Genomic DNA, 3542 nt, shown 5'->3' with positions numbered 1-3542 from the left:
TCTTTCTTTGCGTGATTGACTCCTCAATCATGTCAATTATACAATCAATTGGGAGTTCTCCATCTGGAACTTCTTCATCATCTGGCTGGGATTCCCCTGCTAAGCATGGTGATTGGTTATCAACTGACATATTATCTTGAATATCTTCATTTGAACCTTCGTCTGTATCATGTTTTGAAAATCTTTTAAGATTTTCTTTTAATTCAGAACAATATAATCGGAATACATTTTACTAGTGCCAAAATTTCTTTAGCAGTAGTAGAATAATTTTTCTGACTAGGAGTCCATTTTCCAGAATGAAATCTGACTAAGAATTCTTGCTTACTGTTAGGGTGAATTTGTTTTAAAATTCCTCCAAACCCTATTTCAGAGGCATCTGTCTCTACTATCTTTTCCCAATTAGGATTAGCTAAAGATAAACATGGTAGACTTTTAACTTTATCTTTTATTCTTTTAACTGCTTGAGTATGATCACTAGTCCAAGCACAAGGATTCTTTTTCAATCTGTTGTATAAAATTGCACTATCGGCTGATAAATCCTTATAAAAAGGTGATATATAATTTAGGCTACCTAAGAATCTTTGTAGCTGAGTTTTATCTTTTATTTCATCTGGAAATTTCGCAGCAAAGTCTATACTTCTTTGTATAGGAATAATTTGTCCCTTTTCGATATTATGTCCTAAAAATCTTACCTTTGTTTGAAATAAGGACATTTTAGATTGTGATATTACTAAACCATTATTTATTATTATTTTTTCAAAAGTATGTAAATTATCAAAATGTTCTTGAATATTCTTCGAAAAGACTAAGATATCATCTGTATATACAATAATAAAATTGCTATATGGATTAAATATATCATTCATTATATTTTGGAATTCTGAAGGGGCATTTTTTAGGCCAAATGGCATAACATTCCATTCATATTGTCCAAAAGGAACATTGAAGGCAGTTTTATATCTGTCTTTCTTATCAATCTGTATTTGCCAATATCCTGATTTTAAATCAAATTTTGAAAATATTAAAGAATCATGTAATCGATCTAATAAATCCTTTTTATTAGGAATAGGATACCTGATCCATTTCAAGACTTTATTAAGAGGTTTATAGTTTATGACTAGCCTTGGTATCCCCCTTTCTTGTTCAGAATGTTTATTTACATAAAAGGCAGTGCATGACCATGGAGATTTGGAAGGTTGTATTAGTTTTTTATCTAATAAGGAAGTTATTTCTTTTTTACATATATTCAAGTATTCGAAATTCATCTGACAAGGTCTTGCCTTGGTAGGAATCTGTTTTTCATTGAAGTCTTCCTCATAAGGAAATATAACTATATGTTTTTTCCTTTCCCAAAAAGCATTAGGATGATCATTATATATTTTCAAGGAGAATTGATTTGTTAAAAATTTAATTTTTTCCTGTAACTTAGGTTGTTCTAGTTGTTCATCTATTTGAACATTTCTGATTTCTTCTTTCAGAAAATTTATTTGGTTTCTCTTTAAATTCAACTCATTGACCCAGATAGAATAAGGGTCAGAGACAAAATTTAATATAACAGGTTGATTCTTATAAGATCCTATGATTTTATCTTTATCAATAGTTAGTGGTAATATCATCTCTAAAAAGGGATTTCCTAAGATCATGGTATTACTACTCATATTTTTAATTACCGTGAAATTAATAGGTATACAAACATTTTCTGTACAAATTTTTGCATCTGTTAATTTATATCTAATATCTAATTTAGAACCTGATACTTCTCTTAACGTATGTGTTGATTTTTGAAAATATTTAGTAGGTATTAAACCTTCTCTTATACAATTTAAATCTGCACCACTGTCTATTAGGGCAACAAAACTTCTTTGGTAATTATAAGTAATAAATAAATTAATTGTGACATGCCATTTTCTAGATATTACTAATTCCATGGACTGAAGGAAACTATTATTAGTATCATTACTGGTACCAATATTTTGTTTATTTTGTAGTTTTTCTAATTTGTTAATTCGTTGATTGCTTATTTGCTGATCATTTTTTATCTTAGATATATCCTATTTTAGGTTTTGAATTTCATCCTGTAAATCTTGTACTGTAGGTATATTAGTAGAATTTTTATTTCTTCTTTCTTTTAACATATCATGAACGTTCTTCATGGAATATATCCCTTCTTCTTGTGTACTTTGTTCCTTAGTATTTAGATTTTCTATTATTTTTTGCCTTATTTCTGGATCATTAATTTCTTTTAATAAGTTTGCAATATCATTACTAATTACATTTATGGTTAATTCCTCTTTGAATTGAGACTGTATTAGGTATAATTGATGGTCTATGTTACATGAACATTGTTCTAAATTATCACAATTACATTCAATTTCTTCAGATTTTGACGAATAATCAGAATCATATTCTATTATGTTTATATCAGAATCTTCGTTTGAGAGCTCCTCTTCGTCTGACGAATTATCTATCAAAACAGGTAGGGGGTTTTTTATAATCTTTTCTATTAAACCTTTTTTTAATATGTTTATCTTTTTTATTAGGATCACTATGTTTTTTCTTATAAAAAATTTTCTTCTGTTGAAACTCTTTTTTTGTTTCCTCTTATTGTTATTAGTTTGTATTCCGAATTGATCACAAAATTCTCCTAATTGCCTTTTTTCATTAAGATGTTGAGTTTTAATTTGGTGATTTAGTTTTATTTCACTACATAAGGCTAAACCTTCCTGTATACAAGTTCCTATCAATTTTCCATACGTATAATCTTCATAAGGAATTGTATTATCTATTCTTAGTTGGTTTTTAACTCTTTCAGCAAAAAGATTTGGTAAACCATCTATGAATTTGGATTTCCAGTAAACGCTATTACAATCATTAAGTTCCATTACTCTACTTAAGAAAGTATCCTTATACCATCGAAAAGATGTAAGAGTTTTACAAAATAATCCATTTAATAGAGTACGGATATTTTCAGAATTATTTGACCATCTTCTTGTAAAATGTTCTATTATGGTACAAGTTAGAGTATAAACTACATTAGGAGTGATTATTCCATTTTCTATTTTAACTGTATTAAGAATAGCTTGTTGGGTTTTTTCATCCACATAATTGTCCCACCAGCCTTTTAATTGGCCAGTAAATCCGGCAATTAACATATTAGCTACTTGTTTATCACTATTTCCTGTATTTTTAGCAATTGTACTATACATTAACATTCTATGAATCATGTTATATATTTGTCTTTCAGTATAACCATCTAAATTCCATTCATAAACATTTTTACCATTATAACTATTATTAATTTCATATTCTTGTTCCTCATGTAGGACATCTTGGGGGCTCGGTCTTGGATAATAATATAATCTTTGAACAGGTTTTCTAGCAAATTTACTATCATAATTGTTAATTTTGTTTATTTGAATATTATCTATATCTGCATCATCATCTGAGTCTTTATTTATAGTATTAATTTGTAATTTTTTCATTTGTTCTTGCAGAATATCTAGCATATAATCATAATTTTTAAGTTTATAACCAGTAATATT

This window comes from Lactuca virosa, chromosome 4 (genome assembly GCF_052849685.1).
Source record: "Lactuca virosa cultivar CGN04683 chromosome 4, Lactuca_virosa_CGN04683_v6, whole genome shotgun sequence".
In the NCBI taxonomy this organism is placed as follows: Eukaryota; Viridiplantae; Streptophyta; class Magnoliopsida; order Asterales; family Asteraceae; genus Lactuca; species Lactuca virosa.
Note: the sequence above shows the minus strand (reverse complement) of the source record.